General features: G+C 44.5%; 1 long non-coding RNA gene across 2 annotated transcripts; it reads right to left on the reverse strand.

Annotated features, from left to right (window-relative positions):
- Positions 1-893: 893 nt before the first annotated feature.
- On the reverse strand, positions 894-4242 carry LOC123043899 (uncharacterized). Of its 2 annotated transcripts, XR_006419691.1 has the most exons (4): positions 3724-4242; positions 3080-3165; positions 1313-1473; positions 894-1228 (listed from the first exon to the last, which is right to left on the reverse strand). It is a non-coding gene; the product is annotated as an uncharacterized lncRNA (long non-coding RNA). The 2 variants fall into 2 exon arrangements; XR_006419690.1 differs by having other exon boundaries at positions 894-1473.
- Between the last annotated feature and the right edge of the window lie 10265 nt (positions 4243-14507).

Genomic DNA, 14507 nt, shown 5'->3' on the forward strand with positions numbered 1-14507 from the left:
GATAACCCGAGGAACCATTCCAGTGTCTGAATATAGTCGTCCAATATATCAATCTTCATGTCTCGATCATTTGAGACTCCTCGTCATGTCCGTGATCACATCCGAGACTCCGAACTATCTTCGGTACATCAAAACACATAAACTCATAATATAACCGTCATCTAACTTTAAGCGTGCGGACCCTACGGGTTCGAGAACTATGTAGACATGACCGAGACACGTTTCCGGTCAATAACCAATAGCGGAACCTCAATGCTCATATTGGCTCCTACATATTCTACGAAGATCTTTATCGGTCAAACCGCATAACAACATACGTTGTTCCCTTTGTCATCGGTATGTGATAACCCACAAGTGTAGGGGATCGCAACAGCTTTTGAGGGTAGAGTATTCAACCCAAATTTATTGATTCGATACAAGGGGAGCCAAAGAATATTCTTAAGTATTAGCAGTTGAGTTGTCAATTCAACCACACCTTGATAACTAATTATTTGTAGCAAGGTATTTAGTAGCAAAGTAGTATGATAGTAATGGTAACAGTAGCAAAAGTAAAGATAACGGTATCTATCTATTATATTATTAAGACAAGAGACAAATAAGACACCACTTCTTCCACATAAGCTAAAATAATGTACATCGTTAATCAATAATATTTACGGTCGAGATTTAACGATATTACGTTACACACAAAAGTTATGTATGTTAAGCCAACACGTACAAGATTCAGAGAAAAAAAGTGCCAACACGTCCGCATTGGCCTGTCCACATCACGTACAGATTTTTTAAGGGGGGGGGGGGGGGGGCATATCACGTACGGTTGATGGGCAGCATACAAGGTAGAAAAGGATGACATGCCGGATTACATTGCACGTGCTGAGGTCATGATGACAATATACAAGATCTGAAAAAGATCCTTCACGTTTTTCTCTTTCATCTGGGGAAAAATAATAGAGAAGCAGTGTACATAGAGGTTCCAACTGGAATCCATCAAAAACAGAAACGGGCACGAGGTGGAGTAGCTATCTTTTCATCAATCGGCCAGGGACAACCACATATACGAGCCCAACATGCTACGATTAAACTTACAGTATCCATCCCCTAAAAGAACTGGGCTGACAATTCCAAACAAGGACGGGATACGTGCAAATAAGAGAAGCATATGATCAGACTTCCACATGGTTTCGGCCACGTCCAAACAGCCAGCGCAACCTACATAAAGAGGTCCAACCTGCCGCATAAGCACACAGAAAAGAAATAGAAGTCAGCCAAACCATGACTTGAAGACCCCACAAGAAAATCGAAGTCCCATGACCTAATGCATGACTCAGGACGTGCCATGGAGATTAAAGTTGATTGCTTCACTCAACGTATGGCGAAGTCATGCCCAAGCACGCTCGACGCTTCACGAATCATGAAGCGATGCCCAATTGCTTCGTTCGACATCCGATGAAATCACGCGTAAGCACTTCTGACCTGAATCATCAAGTTTGGTAATTGTTATTTACAAATCTTCATAGGTACTCTATCAATTGATACTACGACGTACAATAAGTTCAACACCATAATGATAAGATACGAAACTGGAACATTCTACTAAAAGTAACGAGATGTGGGATTTAGTCAATCCTACAACAGATGAGCTAATTAGTCTAAGCTTATTAGTCCTGATATTATATTGATGGATGAGCATGTCTGTTCTTTATATTATTAATTTCAAATTGGTCAAACAATTTAAACAATGGTTACTAAGTATATCTGAAAAAAAATTACAATTTACGCATTCGACAACTTTAAGGTCACGGAATCCACAAAGTATCGACCAGTGAGCGGTGAAATTCAAATATTTTTTGAATATATACAAAGGTAAAGGAGAAAAAAGATCTCCAGAAGTTTTTTTCAGATTATTATTTCGAGTTTGCTACCAAGGGCACACTACAAGAATGGGAAGAAAAAAATATACAATGCTCAGGTATGTTTATAGTTGTAATTACGACTTTGAAATAAACAGTCGTTCTAATTTATATATTACTAATCTACAAGTTTGCATGTGTCATTGTTTTACTAACACAAACGAAGACTGTGGAAACAAGAATAACAAAAAAGACCCACATCCTTCATATATCCGCAAGATTGAAATTCTACTACCAGAGTCTGTGTATATGCATATGCATGTCTCAAATTGAACTAAACCTCCTTTGGCAACCAAACTGTCCTTATTGTGACCTCAAGAATGGCGCGTAAATTCAATGATAAGTCAATAATCTTACATAGAGGGATACATTCTTGATTAAATAGGTTTGCGGCTAAAGTCCAATAATGCCACAAGAATATATGCAGATCTGGATATACCTGAAACAGATGAAGTATGAAACACTACCATCTAATATTTTTGACTCATGAATAGTGATTCACGTTTAATTCAGTATTGCATAACAATTTTTCTCACCTTTGGCACGCAAAACTATGCAATAAAAAGAACATTTGTGCCTAATGTTGGGATTGAGATGCTCTACTTGAATGACAAAGTAGAGGAGGTAAAGGCGCATTTAATTCTTTTCCTAAACTAATACACCTTACATATATTGCACATGAATTGATGGATGATGAAGTAGACACCGTGTTAACGAAGAAGCAAAACATGGCCAATAAAAAGGTGATTGATTTTTTCCCCATGCATATTTACAGATTCTAGAAATGTGTCAAATTTTTTTAAAAAAATATTTCTTTTGTGGTCACAAAATAATAGTCTCACCTTGCAAATTGCCATGCAAATCAGTCCCTATGAAAGAGGAACAACATGACAGTAATGGGACTACAATAAACAAAGATGAGCATCAAGACAAAATATAATCATCATCACGTGAGCTCCACAATGACAAAATGAGACTGGGATCTGTTGTAATATCAGATGACTCATAGGATGAATGCACTTAGACGAGTTTGGCAGAGCGAAAAGAAAAGGGTGTCTGCTGAAACAAGAATTTTTTTAAAAGTAAAAGCCAAAAATACAAGTCTTGAAGATGAAGCTGAAGTACAGGAAGTGCCTTTGGGGAACAAGGAAGGTTTCTTGAAAATTTACCTTGCTGAATAGCAGAACCATATATAAGCAAATCAACGGCCTCTCTGGTGTTCCACACATACCACTAGCTTTGGTAGTGCCCCATTCTGACCAAAAATAGTGTTACCACTTTTAGACTTACGGAAAAAATAAATCCACTAAGTAATCGCATTAAGATTATTTCACGACTACTTGATCAGGTGGCTAGAAGTTATTTGAGAAAACTCAACATGCAAAATCCTGCTCAACAACCCTATTTGCGAATTGATAAAATACCATCCAAGTTGACATATTATCTGACAAGGTAATCTGATTACCAAACTAATGCAGAATAATCCATCAAATTAATTTTGCCATAAGGTTACTTAAAAAAATTGAGAATGTTACAAGCCTATCCATAGCAGTCTGTATTGTATAAATTAGAAAAATATAGTCATACATGCACTTCTGTCAGTTTATTGTTCTTGGTAATAAAAAACATCAATCTCATAAGGCCTTTTCATTAAAAAAAATCATGAAGCCTTATTTTTAAAGAAAAGGCATCATGAATAAAATATTTCTTGCTAACAGCAAATGCAAAATACTACGGAGTGCAACACTGCTATGGATAAACTAGAAGAGATATTTTTTGCTAGAAAGGATGCATATCTTCAATCGGCACTTACATTTGGTAGAAATCTGACAGCACCAACAATAAGAGGCCACGATCTCATGGTCGTCCGCAGAAGCCGCTCACACCTTGCTGCTATTTATCAATCCCACGATCTACTTACACTCATCTGCCTTCAGTGCCCCCATACGAACAGCAACAAGCCCAAACTCTGTCCCGCACCTCACATCCAACAGTCCACCATCAGCCCGTGACTCCATCAGTTCACTCACAGCCTCCTCCATGGGGTGGTCGAGGATTCACACCACAGAGGACGCGACGAGCGTGTCTACGCACTCCATGCGCACGGCCAACTGAGCCAATAGATCGACGAAGTGAAATCAGAAGAAATGAATCTACGAGTACGACCGGGATAGCTTGGGAATTAGTCTGATGATGGCGAGCGGCGACATCTTCATCCGCTGGCCGCTAATCGAAAGATGTGGCGCATGCGGATGGATAAGGATCCTGGCAGTGGTGGGGATCGACTGAGATGAGAGGAGTGCTTTTTTTCTTATACGTAGATGTCTAGATTTTTTTTTGAGGGGAACGTAGATTTTCTTTTGAGGGGAACGTAGATGTCTAGATGAAGGCCTGTACGGTTGTTCTACTTGGAGATATGAGTAGTAGTACTACTTTTCTAGGTGATCAAAATGGGCCTCCATCACGTCGTCTAGGTCTAGGCCTAACTAGGCTTAATAATGGGCTGCACAACTGCATCGTTCTACATGTGAGGAATGACTGAGTAAAAGTTGAGGCTTTTTAAATCTTTCTCTTATACAATAGCGGGTCTATCTGGCATATAATTTTGCAAAGAAAATTAAGATAAAATAGTACCACAACTAAAAAAATTTAGTAGATCGATAAAAAATCAAAAAGTATATGACCATATGAAGCTACAAATATGAGCGCCGAGTTGCTCAATTCACAATAATATAAAATTCCCAACATTAAATGTCCAAATCTCTAATATTAAATATCAAAATACATTGCATTCATTCTAAATACAAGATATATCTAAATCTAGCCATGTGAATGCATGGGTACAACAAATTTAAGGAAAAAATAGCACGGCAAACTGAAATAATACATTGAGAAAATCAAAATACATATGATTGTATGAAGCTAAAAAAAATGAATAAGCACTAGCTCAAATACATAACAATACAATATTTCCCACATTAAATGTCCGAATCTCTAAATTAAATATTAATAGTCATACAATTTACTCTAAAGATTTATCAAATTCTAGCCGCGCAAATGCGCAGGTGCACACGCTTGTTGTAGTGATTGTAACAGTAGTAACGGTAAAGTAAATAAGCGAAGCACAATATGTGAAAAGCTTGTAGGCATTGGATCAGTGATGGATAATTATGTCGGATGCAATTCCTCATGTAATAGTTATAACATAGGGTGACACAGAACTAGCTCCAATTCATCAATGTAATGTAGGCATGTATTCCGAATATAGTCATACGTGCTTATTAAAAAGAACTTACATGACATCTTTTGTCCTACCCTCCCGTGGCAGCGGGGTCCTAGTGGAAACTAAGGGATATTAAGGCCTCCTTTTAATAGAGTACCGGACCGAAGCATTAACACATAGTGAATACATGAACTCCTCAAACTACGGTCATCACTGAGAAGTATCCCGATTATTGTCACTTCGGGGTTGTCGGATCATAACACATAATAGGTGACTATAGACTTGCAAGATAGGATCAAGAACTCACATATATTCATGAAAACATAATAGGTTCAGATCTGAAGTCATGGCACTCGAGCCTTAGTGACAAGCATTAAGCATAGCAAAGTCATAGCAACATCAATCTCAGAACATAGTGGATACTAGGTGTCACAGCCCTAGAGTTTGCTTGTATCTAGTGGCATTGCATCCATGCATCATGTCTAAATTCCTTTGAAAGTTGAAATGGGGATTGTTGAAACCCTAGTACCAAATGAATTCCACTAGGTTCAATAAAAATATCTTCAATAAACCCAAATGCCCTTTAGAAAAGTTCATGATTTTTGTTAAAGGTGAAAACCTCTCCCAAAAATGGTGCACATTTTCCTAGGCCATTCTGGATTTTTGAATTAAATCATTACGTATTTGCATTTGGGCATTTAAATACTATAAAATATTTTAAATGCTCAAATAATCCCAAACTAAAATGTTTGATGTAGGATATATTTCCAACAGTGGTCATGAGCGGTTGCATGATTTTTGGGATTGTTTTAGTATTTTTAAGAAAGCCACAAAGCTGCAGAAAAATAGAAACAGAAAGAATTAGAAAGAGAGAGCGAGAGAGAATACCTGACCACTTACCCAGCCCAGCAGTGCGGCCCACTGGCCCAACTGCCAGTCATCATCTCCATCGCGCCAGTCGGACGCCGAGCGCGTGTCCGACGCGCGCGCACGGCCATGCTGCCACGCCACCTGCCTGCCTGCCTGCGTCCCCGGGACAGCGCAACGCCGCGGGTTTTCCTCCTCGGTGCCGTCCCGATCGATCCGTCCTGTCATTCCTTCCCCCCCCCCCCCCGCTCTCCCCCTCGCCATTCCCCATCTCACCGAACGTGTCCGCCGCCACCGACGAGCACCGCCGCGGCCATCGCCTCTCCCTCGCCCCCTCGAGCAGTCCAGAAGCTCCGCCGCATCTTCCTCGTCCTCTCCACCGAGCTACACGGCGCCGCAGGCCCTGCATCATCGCCATCTTCGTCATCTTCGTCGCCGGCCGCCGGAGATCCCCTTCGCCGTTGCGCTCGCCCCGGTGCTTCCCCGAGCACGCCGAAGCCACCCCTGCATCCGCCGTGAGCCACTAACCATCCTTCCCCTCTTCGTTCTCTCTGACTCTCGCCGTACTCGCCGCACCAAGCACACCCGCTCGCGCCGCCTCCTGAGCTCGCCGCCGACGTGGCTCCGGCCACGCAATGGCCCCGTCGTCCTGTCCACTGACCTCGCCGCATCTCGTAGGGCCCACATATGCCTCGCACGCGCCGACTCATCCGCCGTAGCCTCGATCCTGAGCTCACCCGAGCTCCGGCAACCGCCGAGGTCATCGCCGGCGACAACTCCGGCCACCCCAGGCTCAATCGCCACCACCACTCGATGCGGACGTGCGTCCGCATCATGTAGATGCCCTCCGCCGGCCGTTTGGTCGCCGGAGACGCAAACCCGAGGCTCGCCACCGTGGCTGGCCTCGCCGGCGTCATGTCGCCAGTGGGTTTGACCCCACTGACCCGGGATTTGACCCTGTTTGACTTCCCCAGGGTCACTGACAGGTGGGCCCGTGCCCCTGCTAATTAGGTTAAGTGCTAACTAAACATAATTAGCCCTGTTAATACTGACATGTGGGACCAGGGCCTTAACTGGTTTAGTTTAGTATTAGTTTGGAGCTAATTAACTCAGGTTAATTAGTTAGACACTGGCATGTGGGTCTCGGCCGTCAGGTTTGACCTGAGCTGGCGCCTTTGGCCTGCTGACGTCACCCCGACGTCACACTGACGCAGATAACCCTTTCTGGATTTATTTTTATTTCAGGAATTTCAGAAAATACGCCAAACTTCTAAAAATCATAGAAAAATAACCGTAGCTCAGAAAGAAATAATTTATATATGAAAAATTATCAGAAAAATCCAATCTATCCATCTGTACCATTTTCATGCATGTTAGAACAACTTATGACTACTATTTAGGACAAATCATTTGAATGACATTTGAATAATCACATATAGAGTTGAATTTGAATCTTTGGTTCAAACCAACTTCATTTTAATCTGGTTGCTAGTTGCATTAGCTCAAATCACATCATATTGCCATGCCATATTCATGCATCATATTGTCGCATTGCATTGATTGTGTTCTTCCTTGTTTGCCGGTGTTTGTCCCCTCTCGATAGACGTGGTTCCGACGATGTGATCGATGACACCGATGAAGATCTATACTATCTTCAGAAGTGCCAGGCAAGCAAAACCCCCTTATTCATTCCGATACAATCCCACCCTCTCGCTCCTGCTCTATTTTACTGCATTAGGACAACAACGATACAACTGTTACTTGATGCGGTAGTTGAACCCCTTTATCCTCTGCATGACCTGTCATTGCCACAGTAAATAGATGAAACCCACTAGCATGAGTAGGAGTTGTTTGAGCCCTGATGTGCCTACTCATTCATGCTTGTTTGTCATGCCTGCTATTGCTTAGAGTTGTGTTAGGTCTGACTCATCAGGGATGAATTGGAGGTGTGTGAACATGTCCTACTGTGTGTGAGCTAAGTGTGTGAACACGATTTGGTAAATGTAGCGGTGAGAGGCCATGTAGGAGTACATGGTGGGTTGTCTCATTGAAACTGTCCTCAGGAACTGAGTTCTGTGTTTGTGATCCATGAACAGCTACTATCACACATTGGAATGCTTAAGTGCCCCTCTCGACTTATTAATCAACATGATCTCTGTCCAGGAGTTGCAACTAGTTTCTGGTGTTTGTAGGTAGTGTTAGTAGTCTACCAAGTGGCACCCGGTACAAGTGGGCTTGGGACAGACTAGGCGCAGTGGCCCGGTGTACCAAGTGGCACCCGGATGGTGGGCTTGGGAACCCTGCACACATCGTTTGGGGCCGTGAGCGACACCCTAGGCCGGATCTCCTTGCGGATGGAACCCGAATAGGCGATAAACCTGGATTAGAGACTTTTGTGGTTAGTCAGGTCGTGGTCGACTCCCTCGCCAGGCTTCCGCTTGAAGGTTGCCGAGATACACGACGTGTACATGGTGGTAAGTGGCGAGAGCGTGTGTGAAGAAGTACACCCCTGCAGGGTTAATATGATCTATTCAAATAGTCGTGTCCGCGGAAAAGGACTTCTGGGTTGCCTGTACAGTTCATAGACAAGTGAAAGTGGATACTCTAGAATGCGCAAGATAAGCGTGAGTGCTATGGATGGCGTTCTCGTAGGGAGACGGGAGCGGATCCATAGTGGTGTATTGATATGGTGAATATGTGGACTCGTGCGCCACCTCAAAAGAGTTACTTGCAGTCGTAGTTCAGGATAGCCACCGAGCCAAAGCTGGCTTGCTGCAGTCAAACTCCACCACCCCTTTATTGATAATGATGCATATGTAGTTAGTTCTGATGTAAGTCTTGCTAGGTACATTTGTACTCACGTTTGCCTATTTTATGTTTTTGCAGAGACTTCCGTCTCACTAGTAGTTCCGCGTGGACTTCGACGTTTAGCTTGTTACCTCAGCTACGATCTTGTGCCCTCGGCAGGATCTAGTAGATAGTCAGGCTTCTCAGCCTTTTTCATTTATAGTTGTCTGTACTCAGACATGTTAAGCTTCCGCTTGTGCTTTGACTTGTGTGCTCTGAATGTTGGGTCGTGAGACCCCTGTTTGTAATATCTCGCTCCTCGGAGCCTATTGAATAAAATACTTGAGTTGTAGAGTCATGTTGTGATGCCATGTTGTATTTGCACATATCGAGCATATTGTGTGTATGTTATTGAAATGCTTGGTATGTGTGGGATCTGACTATCTAGTTGTTTATCCTTAGTAGCCTCTCTTACCGAGAAATGTGTCCTAGTGCTTCCACTGAGCCATGGTAGCTTGCTACTGCTCCGGAACACTTAGGCTGGTCGGCATGTGTCCTTCTTCGTTCTTGTGTCTGTCCCCTCGGGGAAATTTCACGCGATAAATACCGGAGTCCTGTTAGCCCGCTACAGCCCGGTTCATCGGAGTCCTGCTAGCCCAGTGCTACAACCTGGATTCACTCACTGATGACCGACACGTTCGATGCTGGGTCATGGATGCCTGTCCCTGTAAGTTTGTGCCACTTTGGGTTTACGACTAGCCATGTCAGCCCGGGCTCCTATCATATGGATGCTAGCGACACTATCATATACGTGTGCCAAAAGGCGCAAACGGTCCCGAGCAAAGGTAAGGCGACACCAGTGGGGATACCGTGCGTGAGGCCGCAAAGTGATATGAGGTGTTACATGCTAGATCGATGTGGCATTGAGTCGGGGTCCTAACAGCTTTGGTATCAGAGTTTGACTGCCTGTAGGATTACTAAGACAAACTGGTCGAAGTTGAGTCTAGAAATGGTTTAGTTATATGTTGGGGAATTGATTGTGGGATTGAACGTAAGGCTCTTTTTACTCCTTTACCTTATGCCCTTCTGATCTGAGTCAACCCCTTCTCTTCTACGGGGATTAAGAACTAGGCTTCTCATCTTTCTATTAGGATCACATGCTACTAATCCGTAGACTTATAGAATTGTTGGACTTAAGCCTCGGTTTAGTTCCTACTACCTCCATATGTTAACTGTTGATCTTGAAACCTTGATATTGTGCTTCTGAGTGGCTATGCCACCATCTTTGTAGCATGTCTCCAATCTTTTTGAGCATTTACAGTCGTTATGTTGTCCGAGTCATCCCAGATTTCTAAACAATTTGATGCACTTGCAAATCCTTTCCCTCTGGTTTTGATGCTCCTTTAGGCCAGGTTAATCACACTAATTGTTGACTTGAGGTATTCTATTGCCTCGACATTTATGTTGGAATTATTATTATGACTCTAGGTGTCCTAGGGGGATCATCTAGTAATCTAGCCATGATTTGTGTCCCAGTGTGATGATTCTGGCCTTTATTCTCGAAAGCATCCCGTGATGCCACTTAGTAGTAGGTATTCTACTCCCTGGGTTTTGAAGCCCGAGATTCACCCTACTTACTTCATGTTGATAGTAATTGCTAGCTCCCTTAGGTTATTAGTAACCTTTGCGATAGTCCTCGAGGTCCGTGGTATTTCCTTCTTCCAAATACCATGAACCATTTTGGCAGAAGTTCTCTTGAACCGAAAGATCACAACAAGAGTGCTCTCAATGAGTTTCCTATCCTATGTTGTGAATCTGCCAGTCCTACCTTCCCGCATGGGTTATCCGAAAGAAATATGTTGCACTTGTTCGACATACTAACCTATGCATCCACAACTCAGAAAGATATATGTTCCTTTGAGTTGTCCCTCTGTAGTTGCATTCCGATCCTTGTCTATCAGTTTATAGCCAAGTTTATGTCGTGCATTCGTGTTATCGATGCTTATTATTCTTGTGGTCCGTCAAGCCATTCTATTCAGGATGACTAGGAGAAACAAACTCCAGTACCTCATCCATATCCAGGATTGGGTCAAAATAGTTGTGCTCCGCAGATCAAAATGCCAACCCAGCTTTTGATTCTGTTCTACCCTGAAGTATTACCGTCTTTATGTCAGGATTTTCATGAGAATTACACCGGCTCTTGTGAATTCTTGACGTAGTGATACTTTTCGCCATCATTATTCATTCCTCGGTTTCGTGTTGTCGCAACCGGAACGCCGACAAGTGAATAATGATGTGTGAAATCTATATTCCTAGCAACCATGTTACATAGTGATTAATGGACGATAATCTCATTCTTAGTGTGTTGGTTATGGAATCATCATTCTGAGATTGATCGTGCTACCTAGTCCTTATTTCCGGGTGCACTCCTCGATCAATGAGTCAGGATTGTGTCAAACCCTTGCTCTTTGATCATATCGTCTTGCCCTGAAAGCAAGATTGTTCCCGAGCTTAATAACATATCGGTGGTTCGTGATTTTCCGAATATCCTCTTGGAAGTATCACCAGGACGTCACATGACTGCTGTGTTGAGTTCGTGAGCAAGTTGGTTGCTTGTAACCACCCCTTCTCCAAGAATCTGTGTTGCATACCCCTGAGCTGGTTGGTTAAGCTAAACAACAACTTGGAGAGTTGGAAGATGAAAGCTTGTCCGACTTAGTTCATTTTAAGGGATATCTTGTGTGTGTGTGTGTTGAAGATAGATGATATCTTCCTTGATTGAACCTCGTGGTCAATTATTGGATCTATTGTCTTGCCAAAACTTTGATTTGAATATGGGCTATCCTCAAATCAAATCAGAACCAACGATGCTCTTAATGTTGTCTTACCCATGGTTGATCCCTCGAGCATACACCATTATATCTTTTGGGTCTAACCAATGCTATCATTTGTTCACATAATTATGGGATTCCATCTTCATGGAAACCTGGATGAATTGTTGTTGAGCCCATCAGCAACATTTTTTATCTTCTCCATGATTTTGCTGAGCATTAAGCTAGTGTTGGAAACTTTTGAAAGCATTTCTTCATGCTAGCTCATGAAGCATATGTTCGGATGTAAGAAGCTACTTCCTCCAGTTCATGTGCATTTGGTGCAAGTTGTCGTCGTGAATTCGAGAAAGTTAATGTTGCCCCCTCTGGAACCATCCCAAGTCAGTCATGCATGTGCGAAGTATGCTATGGTTTGATAGGCTCGCTACCTCCATTCTATATGTGTCCCTAGCACACTGAGGGAGTCCTGGACTAGGGGGTGTCCGGACAGCCGGACTATCATCGTCCGCCGGACTCCAAGACTACGAAGATACAAGATTGAAGACTCCGTCCCGTGTCCGGATGGGACTTTCCTTGGCGTGGAAGGCAAGCTTGGCGATACGGATATGTAGATCTCCTACCATTGTAACCGACTCTGTGTAACCCTAGCCTCCTCCGGTGTCTATATAAACCGGAGGGCTTTAGTCCGTAGGACACAACATACATTACAACAATCATACCATAGGCTAGCTTTAGGGTTTAGCCTCCTTGATCTCATGGTAGATCCACTCTTGTACTACCCATATCATCAATATTAATCAAGCAGGATGTAGGGTTTTACCTCCATCGAGAGGGCCCGAACCTGGGTAAAACATCGTGTCCCTCGTCTCCTGTTACCATCCGCCTAGACGCACAGTTCGGGACCCCCTACCCGAGATCCGCCGGTTTTGACACCGACATTGGTGCTTTCATTGAGAGTTCCTCTGTGTCGTCACCGATAGGCTCGATGGCATCTTCAGCCAACAACGCTGTCTAGGATAAGACTTTCCTCCCCGGACAGATCTTCGTGTTCGGCGGCTTCGCACTGCGGGCTAATTCACTTGGCCGTTTGGAGCAGATCGAAAGCTACGCCCCTGGCCGTCAGGTCAGATTCGGAAGTCTAAACTTCACGGCCGATTTCCGCGGAGACTTGATCTTCGACGGACTCGAGCCACAGCCAAGTGTGCCGCACTATGACGATGGGCATGATCTAGCTCTGCCGCCGAACAGTGCCTTGGTGGCCGCACATGAATCTGCTTCGGCCTTTAGTCCAGAGCCGATCGCCCAAATCGAGGAGCGGTGGATGGACACCACCTCGGGGGCTTCAACCTCCACGGCGATGGAGCCGAACGCTAATCTTGTCCCACGCGAAACTCGTGATTCCGAGGTTCCGGACTCCTTGCCGGACTCCGAACCTCCCACGCCCCTACCAATTGATTCGGATTGGGCGCCGGTTATGGAATTCACCGCCGCGGACATCTTCCAACACTCGCCCTTTGGCGACATGCTAAATTCACTAAAGCATCTCTCGTTATCGGGAGAGTCCTGGCCGGACTATGGCCAGGATGGTCGGGATTCGAACGACGAAGAAATTCAGAGCCCACCCACCACCCACTTTGTAGCCACTGTCGACGATCTAACCGACATGCTAGACTACGACTCCGAAGACATCGACGGTATAGACGACGATGCCGGAGACGAACAAGAAACAACGCCTATAGGGCACGGGAGGACCACCTCGTCATATGACATATACATGGTGGATACCCCAAAAAGAGAGCGATAACGAGGACCAACGGGCCGCGGCAGAAGATAACCCCGCCGATAAACAACCAAAACGGCGGCGCAGACGCCGCGCTAAGCCCCGCCTCGATAACAACAACGCTCCTAAGGACCCCACAATACAGCAGGGCACACAAGTGGACGACGAACACGTAGATAAGCAACCGTCCGAACAGGACGAGTCAGATAATCAGTCCAGGCCCGGCGAAAACGACAGTCCGGACGATCTCATGCCGGACACGCCGCCGGAGAGTAAAAACCTTCGGAAAATACTCTTCAGCACTGCAAGAAGCTTGAAGAAGGAAAAGCGGAAGCTCAAAACAGCGGAAGATACACTCAGAATGAGGTGGAGCAAAGTGCTCAAAACCGCGGATAAATACGGCAATGGCCACCAATCAAAGAGCTACCCGAAGCGCAAGCTGCTACCAGAATTCGATGAGGAGGCCATAGAGCCCCCACCGTCAAAAAATAAAGAGGCTGCCTGGTTGGATAGACGGCCAGATGATAGGCCAAATTCTGAAAGCGGCGTCGCACATAAACCAACTAATGAACCTGGAAAGACAGATGGCCCAGCCAGGTCCATTTACGGGCCAAAGAAGAAGGCCCCAGGAAGAAAGGCGACACGCCAAGTGTCCGAAGATAGTGGCACACCCAAGTACATGGGCGCCGCACACCCACTATGTTTCACCGATGAGGTGCTGGATCACGAATTCCCAGCAGGATTTAAACCCATAAACATAGAGGCCTACGATGGAACAACAGACCCTGGAGTCTGGATAGAAGATTATATACTACATATACACATGGCCAGAGGAGATGATCTCCACGCCATAAAGTACCTACCCCTCAAGCTCAAAGGGCCAGCCCGTCATTGGCTTAAAAGCCTCCCAAAAAACACTGTGGGAAGTTGGGAAGAGCTCGAGGACGCGTTTAGAGCAAATTTTCAAGGGACTTATGTCCGCCCTCCGGATGCAGATGATCTAAGTCATATAACTCAACAGCCCGGAGAGTCAGCGTGCAAATTCTGGAACAGGTTCCTCACCAAAAAGAACCAAATAGTCGACTGTCCGGACACCGAAGCCTTAGCAG

This window comes from Triticum aestivum, chromosome 2B, assembly GCF_018294505.1.
Source record: "Triticum aestivum cultivar Chinese Spring chromosome 2B, IWGSC CS RefSeq v2.1, whole genome shotgun sequence".
Taxonomy (NCBI): domain Eukaryota; kingdom Viridiplantae; phylum Streptophyta; class Magnoliopsida; order Poales; family Poaceae; genus Triticum; species Triticum aestivum.